We start from the raw sequence: 14,771 nt of genomic DNA on the forward strand, positions 1-14,771 counted from the left end.
TAAAGTATGATAAAACGCGCTAGATAGTGGCTAAGGCTGGGTTGCACCATCTTAGTTTAACTTTGTCAAAAATCTGTCAAACTCCATACAAAAACACCGGTTATAGTCATAGTTACGGTTAAAGTTAGGTGGTGTAGCTCAGCTTAAGTGGATTAGGTTTAAAGAACATTTATTTCTCATTAAAAACCTTACAGTCACTTACATGAGAAATTAACAAATTTTATGTAGGTAGATAATTTAAAAGTTATCCAATAGCCAGAACAAGCAGATGTACTTCTGCGGGAACGTCCTAAACAACCTATACTTACGTGAACTTTGTTGTACATAGGGGAAGCCCGGGCAAACCGAATAACCCAGGTAAAGCGGATAAGCGATTTTTCTGGAACGCTATAAGAGATGGCTTTACAAGTTGCGGCTGCGTAGACGAGTGACCCCTCTGACTACGCCATGACAGTTGATTCAAAGCGACTGGTGCCTTTCGTTTATTTTTGTGACAAAAAAATTGTTTAGTGTGTTCTTCTTACGATTTTCGATCAGGTTTGTTCTCATTTCATTTGTTTTTACTGTTAGCTAACCCAAGAACGATTTAGTTTTGCAGATTAACAATGTTTTCTAGTAATATTTGTAATATTAGTATTACATTAAACCGCAATTGAAATGTTAAGAAAAGGCATGTTTAGAAATACACGTTTTGGGCAAAGCGGATAGGGCAAAGCGGATAACTTATCCTTGTATGAGTATAACTTGTATTTTATTTTTCTTTTCTTTTCTTTTCAGAATAGTGTTTAAGTATAAACGTAAAACAAATAAGAAACGTAAATGGTATTAACTTCTACACCAGTTAAAAGCAAACAAGCAATAAAATACAAAAAAATGATAGTAAAATGGATCCACCCATAGAGGACCCCAAAAAATACACAATATAAAAATCCTACAGATAGGTACGTACACTGCCATTATCATTGTATAGAAAATAAAATGAATTTGCTATTTAAGTCTCTACAAAGGATCCAATAAAAGAAATCTATTAAAAATGCACACCAATACGACCCGCCGAGAAATATTTCTATGAAAATTTAAGTCTTCAGTCCGATTGAGGGCATGAATACTTGATTGATATGAATAAGTAACTTAATCAATTTTCCGTAGACAATATTTCGAAACGATATTATATCCGTTTCGATGTTTCGAATTAGACGATATTATTATCGAAAAGAAACGTAATAATACGTACCTACTTATTATTATTCTGTGGTAATAGCTCAGATTTTATTCTGCATTGGACTGTTACTTGAATTTTAAAATTCAAATGTTTTAAATTACTAATCAAGGCATATTAATAAGTGCCAAATAAATAAAATATTAACTACCTATTAAATAAAACATAGAAGGTGTAAATTCAGGTTGGAATCTGGATAAATTCTGATAAAAAAGACTCTTGTACCATGATTATGCTACTTAGATCACCATGAATTAAAAATGACACTAACTTAAATTTTTACTTGTTCCATTTTATTAATAAAAAAGTAATAAAATTCTATTTAATAAATGTACCTACCATAGTCTAAAGAGCAACGGCAGCTATCACCATTAGCCTGAAAAAGCATTACAAAAGTAGGTCCATATATTTCGTCTAGATGTCTTTGCCGTTAGATTGACGGCAGGGACCGTTCCATTACGAATAAACCCGCGTACGCACGCGCGCGAATCCTCGAAATGTAACAGGTATAGCCGGAGTATGGACTTGAGCAGACCCTCCTCACTCAGTCGCGAAACGACAGGAGCGCCGCGCAAGCGTGCTGGCCGTCAACAAAACCAAACAGCCACAAAAAAACTATAAAAAAAAACAAAATTAAAACATAAACTCAATTGTGATTTCAAAAATGGAACGTCGTTCGAAATTATATTCCAAATTCAAATTACTTAACCTATTCTACGAGTGTGCAAGTTGTAAATCCTAAGTGGGCATGTATTGACTTTTTGTGTTTTGTTTTGTGATAAATCTGATAACGGTGATGACAAGTGGATATGGGTGTGATAATAATGTTCACTGTTTATGGGATTGGATTGCTCAATGTGGCAGAGTCGATGGTAAGTGATGTCGGATTTGACAGTGATGGAGCCATTGACCGATCGTATCAACATGCATGCGTGAAAATTTAATCTGGCGAATTCGCTGCGGACGGCGTGTATTCCAAATTTGATTTGCGAAAAAAAAACGATGTTTTGTTTTTATATTGTTACTGGCAATCAACATTTTATTTGTGGCATAAATCTTTATAGTTTTTCTTTGGAAGTTTTTACAAGCTTTTACCCTCGAAAGAGGGGATAAAGAATAAAACGTGGAAACATTATACTTTTATGAAATTTATCCTCCCAGAAGAGGGAGGATAAACCTTTGATGCGCATAATTGAAATGATTTTAAACTTTTTACTGCATAGATAAGAAAAATAATTATGTGGCAAGCACTGGTGCATCTTCAATGCAATGGTCTGGTAACATGGCATTGGGAATTTATTTTGCGGTCAAGGAATTATTAAAATTTATTTTCTACTTCAAGTCATCAACTGAGCTACAAACTTGGTGTCAGATTTTACAAGCTTCTAAAGGAATTTAAAAATGTTATAATCAGATTGAAATGGCTCTACATGTCCTCTGAAGTACGGTACCAAAATAGAATACACATTACACAAGAAAAGAAAAATGTAATGAAAAGGTACTAAATTGTCTAAGTCAAGATAAAATTTTCAGGCAATCCTAGTATCTACTCACAGGCCACGAAATGTGCTGAAATGAATCCCCCAAGATACATTTCCTTGTAGTTTCCATGAAGTACTTTGACCTTAGTCCCATATCCATTAAAGTTTGTCCCATGTCCAACACTGTTTATGGCCTACCCCAAAGGGTAGAACATAAAGCCATAACTGAACATAAAACTACCGAAAATGCGACTATACAAAGTTTATAAGTAAACTTGAATATCGTGTTCCAGATTAATAGGATAAAACAATGTAACATCGATTTAAATTCGAGATTAGTCGCTTTGATATGGTTCCAAATTGGAAAAAATACACGTAGTAATCTAGAAAAAAAACAACGTCCTTTTAAAAAGCTTTTACCTACAGTTTTTTTTTTTCATAAAATATGAAACAGAATTCGTACATTACGTAAACATTTTTGGCCAGTAGCAATTAGGGGCCATTAAAACGTCAACTCCGACTTTTTAATATCCCTAAAATGATAGATTCACCGACACTGGCCAGTAAGAAAACAAAAATGACAGTTCAAACGAAAAACAACGCACTTGAATTCAAAATTAACGAAAAATAAAGCATTCATTCATTAATAGTGACCGAGTTTCTTGCGCTGCTTCTTCTCAGCACTGGCCCATTTATTGTCCCGAAGCAGTGGTGGTAGGGTTAATACTGGGACGTGTAAAAGTGGTTTTTAAAGCCTATTTGCAAAAATAAATGTGTTTTATGAGTTTTTTTTTATTCTTAGTTCAAAATTAGAATTTAATTGACTAAAGACCATTGAGGTTGTATTTCTTTTTTTTTTTTTTTTAATATAGTTTTTCACGGCTCTGGGTGCAAGCCCTTTTAAGCCAGTCTTTGAAGTCCGTTGAACTTTTGTTTGAATTTGACACATCACATCTGTGTTTGACACTTCACTGAGTTCACTGCACTGATGCACAGCACTGATGATTCCAACATTTCCAATGTTGGAATCATCAGTGCTGATTCACTGATATTCTCTTCTCAAATAGTTCCCAGAGTTGAAACCACGAAAGTATTTAACCCTTTCAGACCTGAAAAATTTTTTCCACAAAATTTATGTTTTTTCGGATTTTATGTAACATTTGGTCCATAAGGAAGACAAGAAAAATAATATAAAAAATTTCAGACTTTCCAATTTTTCAGAAAAGTACCCGCACTATCGTGCGTGTTAGGACTAAGNAAAAAAAAAACGGTTGTATTTCTTGCGCATTTAAACGACAGATTAAAACTTTTTTCTTTCCTATTTTTTAAAAACAGCTCCGTAATCTTAAGATATACCTACATAACACAATAATGCGCCGCTTTGTGCTCGGATAAGCCCCGACGAAAATATCTCATCAGGGAATAGGCATGAATAATGAATGGAATGCTTATCGTCTTAGGAATTTCTTTTCTTGTTAATAAGTACGGTAATACGGATTACTTTTTGAATTTTGTTGCTCCATGTGTTTGTGAACATGCACCGGATTATTCTAACTGCACTTGAATGCATACAGATTTGAAATGAGATTCCAATATGCTACCAGAAAAAATATGAATGAATAAACAAAAAAACCTAACTGAGTAAACTAAAAACCTTATGGTGCAGTCGGGAAAAAATTAAGAGATGGCCCTATATTGTATATTAAATGTCTATTAGACGGGTTTATTTCGCATAATACTTATCTAAATAAAAATTAAAGCTCTACCTAACTAAAGTACCTAAACAGTTCAGTTTGCAAATTAAATCCTTACGTAATTTGTTCTATTTGACAATAGAACAACCGGATTTACGATTTCCTACAAAATAAGAAATGATATTATTTCTTTTCGGACAATAGAATTGATGACAAATTGACAACTCTGCAATGTTCGAACCAAATTGGTAACCAATATTCCATGTTTTTGTCCCAATAGAAAATATATCTGCAGCATCTTATGAAATCTTATCTTATGTAATAGTTCGTAATAGAATACGCTTTTTTGCAACTCTACCCAACTTAGGCTGGGTGGCACCATCTTCTTACTTTAACTTTACCAAACGTCAAAAATCTGTCAAACTCAATACAAAAAATACCGGTTATCGTCAAAGTTAGGGTCAATGTTAAGTGTTGCAACTCAGCCTTTCTTCTGTCCTCTTTACCGATTAAAATTCCAGGTGTTTAATGCCCGTTTTCACCATCAATCCCTAATTTTTAAGTGGCCCCTATGGTAGCACATAACAGGCATTTTGTTTTCATAGGGGTCACTTAAAAATTAGGGATTGATGGTGAAACGGGCATTAGTCTAACAATAATAATCAAAAGTTGATACTAACAAACAGTTTTCTCTGTTTAATATCATTGGTGAATAAATGATTCGATTTGTAGACAGAGAGAAAACACTATAATAATTATGTGTCTACCTACCTCTAACAAGAAATAGTTAATATTGATGATGTCACAAACATGATCTCAAGTCTGTTCCGTACCCGTCTGACTTTGATATCATTTAACTACCCCTCTCCTTATCCTATCCTGCCTATAAGGTAGCTATGTACAAGAGAACAAATCGATCCCCCAACTTGCAGAACTGAATAAGAAATTCGAGGGTAGCGTCTGTGCGTGCGTTCCTATTTTCGTGGAGTATTACGCATAAGATATTTAAAGAGCAGAAAAACTGCAGGTTTGCCCTGTTGTGTCCTAGATAATAATTATTTTTTCTATTTTTTGATGGTAAACATTTTAGTTTTTGAAAAAATTTCACGGTGCAGAGACAATATTGTTAAAAAAAGACAATTCTTATGGTACTTACAAAAACAGGTTTTAATCTGCGAGAGCAATGAAATGGTAAAATAAGTTATTATTTCAAATTACGTTTCAAATTCAAAAAAATTGAACTACAGGGTCTATTGTTTTTGTACTTTTATTGGCTTCATTAATGCCAGTCAAGTAATGTGACATTTTGCAGTTCCCGCGCTATTTGACAGTTGTTTTTATAAAGCAGAAATACAAAGACATTCGTAACATAGAGCCAGCTAAAAATTCCATTCCGAAAACCAAAATACTCGTCAACATTCCGACGTGCCAACCTAACTGAGTGGAATTAAAGTTGGAATACCAACCTGATAACACGAGACCCGCATAAACCTGTTTAAACCGCTTTGCCCTGGCTAATGCCATAAAAGGATTAGTGGTTAATAGCCACCAGTGGCTTCTCAGAGTAATGAAAATGGGAATTTTGCAATACTTGTTTAATTAGATTTATGATTTAGGCGTCTGGCGAAGGTGGCGGAATTATACGGGTTGTTTGGGTCGTGGCTCAACTTAATGTTGTTTTGAGAAGGTATAATTAATTTGCAACTTATCTTACTTATTACGACACTTATTTTTAGCTAAGAATGTAAGTTATGGCGTCTTTTGCCAAGCTGACTGACAAGTTGTAATACGTGATATTTTTTATAGATATTTGTAATTTATTGTCACTTGTTCGTTATCTGAATTGACGAGCTATTTACTGATTTAAAATCAATTCATGATTCATCATCATATTTTACATTAAATGAAATAAGTAGGCTATGAAATCTACATTCTCTTTATAGTCCAGTCAATGAATGCCTTAACGACGGTGTAGAGAGAAATCCGTGGAACACAATTTCTGACCTCGGGACTTTATTTAGCCTAGTTAGGTGGTGAACATAGAAAAAGTCCCCGCCCTTAGCCCTTGAGCCGGCGGGGAGAGGGGGGTTTAAAGGTATAACTTTTCGGTTTTTCGCTTAATCCTCGGAAACTATGCGTCCTAGTGACATGACTACTATGAACCAAAAAAAGCTTATTCAATTTGCTATCGGTGAGACCGTCATGTTTTTCTTTATCTTGTATAGTTTTTACGGCATCTGCTCTAGAAGGTCTGTAAAATTGGAAATTTTATTGTTGTCTTACATGTTCCTTTCAGGAGAAAATCGACTAAATCAACATTGAGCAAACACTATAGACACGCGGGAGCATGTTAAGCCTAGTTCCAGGGAGGGGACTGCACCGTGCTTATATTTAGACGAACCAATTAGAGCCACTTTTGACTCCTCATCATTCAAAAACTACTGTGCATTAACACTTCAAATTTGGCTCATGTATTGAGACTTGCAAGATATACATTAGCTTCAAATTTCATAAATATACTTACCTCAAACGGTTATTTAGGTATTGACGTTCAAAAATCGACATTTAGAACACTAAAATCTATCTATCACATGTGAAATGTTAAAATTTACTGGTTATTTATTTGTTCCTTTGTATTTTCATAACTACCTTTCTGGATGCCAAATTTGAACTCGAAGGTTCAAATTCGAGGTCATCTGGAAGTGGTTAGAATTTGGTCTATAGGTCAGACATGTAGATTTTTGGACGTCAATACCTAAAGAACCGTTTGAGGCATATTTATGAAATTTGAAACTGATGTATATCTTGCAAGTCTCAACACATGAACCAAATTTCAAGTGTTAATGCACAGTAGTTTTTGAGTGATGCGGAGTCAAAAATGGCTCAAAGTAGTTCGTCTAAATATACGCACGGTGCAGTCCCCTCCCTGGAACTAGGCTTAACATGCTGCCGCATGTCTAGAATGATTGCTCAATGTTGATTTAGTCGATTTTCTCCTGATGGGAACATGTAAGATAAAAATAAAATTTCCAATATTACAGACCTTCTAGAGCAGATGCCGCGAAAACTATACAATTTATAGAAAAACTTTTCCATCTCACCTGTAGCAAATTGAATATGCTTTTTTTGGTTCATAGTAGTCATGTCACTAGGGCGCATAGTTTCCGAGGATTAAGCGAAAAACCGAAAAGTGGCACCTTTAAACCCCCCTCTCCCCGCCGGCTCAAGGGCTAAGGGCGGGGACTTTTGCTATGTTCACCTACTAACTGGTCTAAATAAAGTCCTGAAGTCAGAAATTGTGTTCTACAGTTTTCCATCTATAATGCTTTATTGACTGGACTATTACTAGACATTTTGTAGCAAGACTCCGAATTTTCAGGCATAAATATTTTAGTAGATAAGTTTTGCGTAACAATGTTAGTTTCCTTTCTATCGATTGAACACTGGAAATCTATATTCAGAGCAAGACAAATTCTTGCTCGATGGACGGACGATCTAAAATTATTGCAATAAAAACCTAATCGCCATCTTTTCAGCAGGTAACTAATCTTACGTTCATTAGTTGCCCTAAAAGGTTGAAATAAAACGTAGAGTTATTTTCTACGAAATTAGAGTTAAGTAGACCAATTTTCACCTGTATAGAACCAGCAACGGAAATTGCGTATTTGGAGAAACGTCCGTCAATAAATTACTTGGCTTAAATTTTCCTGAACTTTGGTGTGATATATTGTTAAGAGGGTTCCAATTTTCTTTTCCACCAAAAAACCAAGCTTTTAAGGATTTTATTAAGTTTTGAAAATTTCGTACTTACACAGTTTTGTATACAGGCCTTCAGATCTGATGTGGTGTTCTCTTAAGACATTGACTGTATCATGGCTTGGTGGTGAGCGTTTCGGCTAACAACGCTACGGGTTCGGATCCTGCTGGCAGCAAAGGTTACTGTGATGAAATAAAATATTTTAACAGACCATTACCTCTTCAGATTGTAATCTTTTGGGCTAAGATAACTTTAATTAAATAAATAAATATAAATAAATATCCTTGGACATTTTACACTACGCTTCTAGTCCCAAACTAAGCAAAGCTTGTACTATGGGTACTAGACAACGGATATAAACATACTTAAATGCTTTTTTTTGTAAATACATACATAATACATAGTAAGTAATTCCGATCTTTCTTTGTCTGCGATTCTTGTATTTATTACACTACACTCTTAAGAAGAGATATAGATTCCCCTTTACTGTTATAACATGTAGTAGAGTCCACAGCACATCAAACTAAATTCTGTGGCACCTTATGCAACTGTGTTAAGTGTTATTTTGCAGCAACAATGTTTAGTCTGATTACGTCTGAATAATAAAACCATCTAGAGACGCAAAGGGCATTATTCTAATGTTTGTTATTCCAGCACCAGTTAAACACGTAACATTGAGATAATTTAAATTTAAATTCAAAGCGAATAGCTATTGTTTTAAGTCTCAAGTAAATTCTTGAGAGAGAACATTCCTTTATGTAGATTAAAACAATGTTAAATTAGTTACAGGATAATGTAAACTGATACGAATGTAAAATAATTTTACTTATTAAGCAAAAGATACAAGTTAACTTCGGTTTTGATTATGGTTGAAATAACGAGCCTTTTTTCTGAAGTCAGACATATTGGCACTTTCTGACCTGCCATAGCTACATAGATGCCTGACATGAAATTAATTAAGGTCTTCCGAAAATTCGGAAAAATCCTAACCTATGTACGAATATAAGATTTATTTTGACACGATCAAGCTTATCCTAGACTGCAATGTCCCACTTTTCTTAATTTTTGTATAAACAAATGAAAATGTCTGCACCATTATCCACAACGAGGGAGTTTATTCTTTTCGAGAGAAATATATACTTCTATTCTTTTCTTTTTATGGCAAGACTTGTGCTTTGGAAAGTACGATTTCGTGCTTTAAGTGACTTCGAGAAAAGCATGATAGAAAACGCTGTGTTTTTGTTTTCTTCCTTTTTGTTTCGTGCGATTTGTTAGAAGGAGGGTTCTTACAATTTTCTTTACTGTAACGATCCTATTTTAATTTTAATCCAAGTTTATGAACTCCAAGTCGTCATAGTTACCATTAGTTGGTAGTTTGATCAACATTTACTAACGTGTGCGTTAGTCGCTGTAAGTTGATTCAAAGACTAGTGTTGTGAGATTACAATATAAATATCGATAGTGAATTTAATTAAGTTTAAATTAACGACCAACTAGCTTAGTGATTCGCGTATACTAGTTTTGACAGCTAATCGAAGCTCACTTGGGCCAAATAATGTCTGTGAGATGTATACCAGGAGTCACAAACTTTTTTGACAGAGGACAGCACATTACAGAATCCTAATTTTTATAGCGAAATTGCCCCTATTATGATTCCTCGTTCGTAGGTATATTTATATGTAAGTATATGTTTAATCTGATATCCAACTGCTAAATTAGAAGCTCTGCTACGTCACTGGTTTCAGTGTTATAATTTGTTGATAGTCTGGGTCTTCAGCCACGACTCACGTAAAAAAGGGCTATTCAACTTCTTATTCGATGTCACTATGATTATCGACAAGCCTTTTCCCATCACTACTCGTTTCGTCAAAGCACTCTGATGTAGCTTTAATGAAATTTGCTACAAAGCTTTTTGCGTTTCCCGCACTATTTGACGAACTGACGAGAAACATTTGCATATTGCTGTTAGTTTAATCAAGTTAATTAAATTAGGCTGACTCATCGCTGTCAATGGACTAATTGAAGTTGCTAGGCCATCTCTACGTATTGTAATTCTAGATTGGGGTGATATCCATTCATGTAATCATATTATGATATGAGGCAATAATTATGATAATCATGATCATCATAGAAACTAGCAACACCCAATAACCATGATAATCATGATTACTGGGTATTGCTAGTTGCTATGATGGTGTTTGGCAATTCAGATAATAATATAAAGTTTTTATACCGTAAGTTAAACGAACCGAAAGGATTTTATTAAGTTTGTTTTTACTTCAGGTTCACTCTAATGGTTTTCAAATATTCGTGTATGGTAAAAACCAAAAGTTGAACTAAAGAATGTTGTGGTGTTCTGAAGGGAAAATGTAACCACAATGTAGAGGTCATTAACGGCTCTATGACAATTCGTGATGTGTGTTATGCAGGTAATTCAGTGGCACTAATTTTGTTATTGACAGTGTTTCAGAGATCAGTCAAAGCAAGGAAGTGATCTTTAAGCGTTCCTATGTAAATTTTATTACAAAACAGCATCTATGACAAATACAAAAGAGTTAACCACAATGTTTATCTTGACCTGTCATCCTACAGAACCGTAACAACATGTATTTCGACACAGAATCGGATCAAATAAACATCCAAGCGATATTGCAGACCTCCGCACTGCTGAGCAAACCTATTTTCCTTAGTAAATACGGCGACATTGTCTATCCCGGCTGGAGGAGCTTACAGTATGATGTTTGGAGACTTTATGGTAGAATTCATGGAACTTTAAGGCTGAGTTGCACCACCTAACTTTCACCGTAACTATAACGATAACCGGCGTATTTTGTATGGAGTTTGTGATGTGAAGATGGTGCAACCCAGCAGCCTTATATTCTTCTGTGGTTGAGAATTCCCGTGTATGATGGTGAGATTTTTGGCCTCCAAGTTTATGTCGCATTTCCGTAAAAATACGAATATTCTTTCGAAACATAATAAGGTATGTTTGCTTTTAATGAAAGCTAAATGCTGTTAAAGGTCATTTTAAAAAACTAGAGGGCCGCTTGCATGACCTAAACCTAAGCTTAAACGAAGACCCGCTTAAAAACAATATTTCATCTAATTAAATTAGAACAAAACATATTTATAGCATCCATGTCTCTATCTATTGTTTGAACTCTTCAGCAAATTAACGAGGTTTAAAAAGTTTACCTTTGATTTTATTAAGAAGCCTCTTAATTCTGTGTTTAACTTATTACTTTAAACACTTGTGAAAGTTGGGATTCATAATATTTGCTCTCATAATGAAATTAAAGTTCAAAATGATCAGTTTTAATTTCACTAAGTGACATATTGAATAAATGGGCCATTGATGTTGAAGTTATTAATTTTGCCCGTTCCCGATGAAGCTGACAGTCTGCTGATATCATTTTAAAATTTAAAGTAATAATATGGAAGTCTTATTTCCAAATAATAAACTAATTAATTGGCTCTAATAAACACTCGTCTCGTTTTCCTCCTGTCCCATAAAAAATCGTAATGAAAAGGTTTTTCGCCAATGTTCTGAATAAACATATAAATATACCTATTAATCAATTATTAAATCACTTACTGTGTCAGTTGCCTGAAATGATGATGATAAAAAGTTGTATTTTGTAGCGGTGCGTGGGAAATATCACAAGCGTTATAAATGACTATGTACGAGTATATTAAAATAGTATAAATCCCTACCTTCTCCGTTTCAATACACTGTCGATTTTTTACAGACGACAGAAAATTAATGAAGCAAAAAATTAAAACAGAAAACATTATAGTATTGTTGAGAACCGTGAACAATCGCAACGTTATCATGAATTCTGTTTGACGATATTATTGCAGTATACAATTCAGTATAAAACAATGCTATGCCGTCGAGCGGGCTATGCTCAGAGTTTCCCTGCGTGATCGAATCAAAAATGAGAAGATCCGCAGGAGAACCAAAGTGATCGACATAAATCAAGTGGCAGTGGGCGGAGCACATAACTCGTAGAGACGATATGGCCGTTGGGTTTGGGGCAGAAAAGTTCTCGAGTGGCAACCACGGGCTGGAAGACGTAGCGTGGGTAGGTCAACCTTGTGGAAAACCTTGGCCTTACTAGTTACCATAATTATACATTCGAATGAAATGATACGAAAAAATGAACTGTAACAACACATTGCTGTTTTCTCGTATAAATCATGGACTTCATAGTTACACAAAGGCCTGAAATTCGCAATTTCCTGAGTGCGGCCCTGTGCTTCTGTGGACTACCGATTTCCCCGCTCCCGGTCGCAACAAAAGACCTCGTAATCTGGGTGGACCATGTACCGTACGCTACGATATATACAAAATAATAAGCTACGCTACAGTCAAATTGAAATGTCTTGCAATGTAGTAGTTTTAAGCAAAATGTTATGGTAACCTAGAAAATGTAATATTCGTTATGGTTGTGACATTGTCGCTATATATTTGTTTACTACGGTATAGCGGACCATTTTGACCTAATAATTATGGAAAAGGCGAGGGTACTAGTACTAGTATGTATTCTGTGGTACTACTTCCCTATGAAAATTTTCCAATGAAAAACTAATGTAATTTGTATCTACTATGATTGTCAAGTTGGGACGAGTTTGAGTCTTAAGTCGCCTAAGTAGTTTATGTATAGCATAGATTTTATGCATCACAAAATGTAAAACCGCGTATTTTTCAATCGCGATTGTCTTTGAAATCCAGTTAACAACTTTTGAGATTCATTACGAGAGAAGTGAATTTATTTTTTTCAAATACCTATAGACTTTAAAAAGTAGCAGTATAGCAGTATTTTTCCTGACATTTCTCCTTAATAACGTTCTCCTAAACAATTCAGGACCGTTCATTGTGGAAAACCTTGGGGGAGGCCTTTGTCCAGCAGTGGACGTCATTTGGCTGAAACGAAACAATTCAGAGGAATGATTACCTACTTAGCAACGAATCGGTTTGTACGAATCTCTTTTATTTGAGTTTCTGGTTCAATATCTTCTGACCTAATTCTCAGGCAGGCGGTGAGAACAACCGCAGCTGTTATTAGTATTTAGTGAGTGGTTTCTGTTAATTATACAGTATACAGGGTATATAAAGATAGCTACCTCTTTTTGCGCATTACATAAAACCGGACAATAAATTAAAACAATAAAATAAACCAAGGGTAATTAAAATTATTTATTAGTACGAGACCCTCTCGCATTGTAGGTGCAGTTCGTGGACTAATAGTAGACGTATAGACGTAAGTGGATTGATCTCTTTCATTCGACTTTGGTAACAGACTGTATTCATTAACAGACTGCAATCAAACGCTCTTTGAGCTCAAAACTTCCGAAGTTCTATAAACTGTGATACTGTGAGCACATTATTAGGTACTTTAACCAAAATCGTAAAATTGCCGAAGACAAAAAAAAAGTGAACTTCCTCCTGCACTACGACTTTGGGCATATTTATTGATCAAACACTTTAAAGCTTACAGAAAATGCAAAGCGCCAAATCACAATAATAAGTGTAACAATGATTTTTCGTAATTTTACCTATGACAAACTGAATTTCAAGACTGAAGCCACGTACCAAAGCTAGTGCTGTTTTAGACGTGGAGAATGCGTGAAAACAGGGTCTTAGCCTCTATATGAAAGTAAAATACTTCATCCTTAAAAAATAACTAAATAAAAATCTTGTTGCCGATAAAAATATAAATTCCTCAACTATCCCATGGGACTTGTTGGCCCGATATCTCCCTCAAGCAATATCAATTTTAAAACGAACACGAAACGGAGGGTTATTCCGTATTCGACCCATGATAACTCAACCCATTTCTTCACTCATCCCAAATTAGTATTCCTAGCTCTACCGATTACAGAATTTCGTTATTCTACCCAAATGCATTCCTCACTCAACCCAAAGTAAATATACCAAAAACAAGTATGGATAGCTAAACAACGTTTACTATTTGTCCAGAAATTTAATTATGATAAATACATACTAGTACATTTATTGTTATTTAAAAAAAAAACCTCACCTACNTGGCCGCACTGAGTCGCTGACTATACTTTTGCGTCGCGCGTTCCATGGTCCTATATGGGGCTCAAGTATGGCACAGTGCTGTGCCAGTCGTGGAGCATCCTACTGTTGAAAAAAGCGCAACGCATGATATCACTGAAGCACAGGCTGAGGTAATTCGTGGATACCGCATAGTATCCGCAGTCCGTCTATTCCCGGTTGTGGACACTGACTATGTGACTATGTCCCTACTGAGGATAAATGGGAAAAAAATTATTGTCATTAGTGGCGACGTATAACAATCCTACTAATATTATAAATGCGAAGGTTTGGATATTGTTACTCTTTCACTCAAAAACTACTGAACGAATTTGGTTGAAACTTTACAGTATCATTGTTTATAACCCAGATTAACATATAGGCTATAATTTATGACGATATGTGACAAATGAATTTCAATAAATAAATAAGACGTGTCTAAAAAGCGCAATCTATCGTCATTGGTTAAAATCTACAGCGCTGGACAAACTACTGTTTTTGACGCTCGTAAATATTCATGCGGGGGAAGCTATGAAACGCCATCTATCAACATGAT

At 35.0% G+C, this 14,771-nt stretch overlaps 1 long non-coding RNA gene across 1 annotated transcript; it reads left to right on the forward strand.

The window, feature by feature from the left end:
- The first annotated feature begins 395 nt into the window (after positions 1–395).
- LOC114358538 (uncharacterized) lies at positions 396–874 on the forward strand. Its single transcript, XR_003656381.1, has 2 exons — positions 396–537; positions 778–874. It is a non-coding gene; the product is annotated as an uncharacterized LOC114358538 (long non-coding RNA).
- Positions 875–14,771: the final 13,897 nt, after the last annotated feature.

This window comes from Ostrinia furnacalis, unplaced genomic scaffold (genome assembly GCF_004193835.3).
Source record: "Ostrinia furnacalis isolate ACB-3 unplaced genomic scaffold, ASM419383v2 OfSCF3970, whole genome shotgun sequence".
Lineage (NCBI taxonomy): Eukaryota > Metazoa > Arthropoda > Insecta > Lepidoptera > Crambidae > Ostrinia > Ostrinia furnacalis.